The sequence below is a fragment of the Cucurbita pepo genome, unplaced genomic scaffold (assembly GCF_002806865.2).
Source record: "Cucurbita pepo subsp. pepo cultivar mu-cu-16 unplaced genomic scaffold, ASM280686v2 Cp4.1_scaffold001829, whole genome shotgun sequence".
Taxonomy (NCBI): Eukaryota; Viridiplantae; Streptophyta; class Magnoliopsida; order Cucurbitales; family Cucurbitaceae; genus Cucurbita; species Cucurbita pepo.
Genome location: NW_019647935.1, coordinates 1191 through 1759, shown reverse-complemented (window position 1 = coordinate 1759; position 569 = coordinate 1191).

Below are 569 nucleotides of genomic sequence, written 5' to 3'. Positions count from 1 at the left end.
GATAGTACTATAATAGTCACGGGTCACATGAATTGAGTCATTTTTTAATTCAACACGAGTTTTTAGACCCGGAAATTGGAAGAAATCACTACAAATAAAATCTCATAATTTTAGAAAAATATTCATGTGAATTTAGGTGTTTATTTATTTTTAATTATTAAAAAAATTGATTTTTTGATTTTGAGATTTTTTAAAATTAATCTATAAATTTTAGATCTCTATTTTGTGATGGAATTTTAGATTTTTAATAAAATTCTAATTAATATTCTTATTCAATAAAAAAAAATCATTTAAATTTAGTCAATTCATAGAGTTACCCTTTCTAGAAACGCGTAAATTGGGCCAACGAGCCCATTAGAAGAAGAGGTCCAACTCTGCTTGGGCCCACTTATAAAATGCTGTGCCCTAGATTGGGTGCAAAGAGCAGGCCGGACTTGTCCAAAGCGACACGTCGCCGTAACATCCACTGGGTTCGTCATGTCGTACCATCGGGTAAGGTACGGCCGTGAAGTCCTTTCGAAATGGGGCCTTCCATTTTATTTATTTTCTTCTAACCCTATTTAATAAAT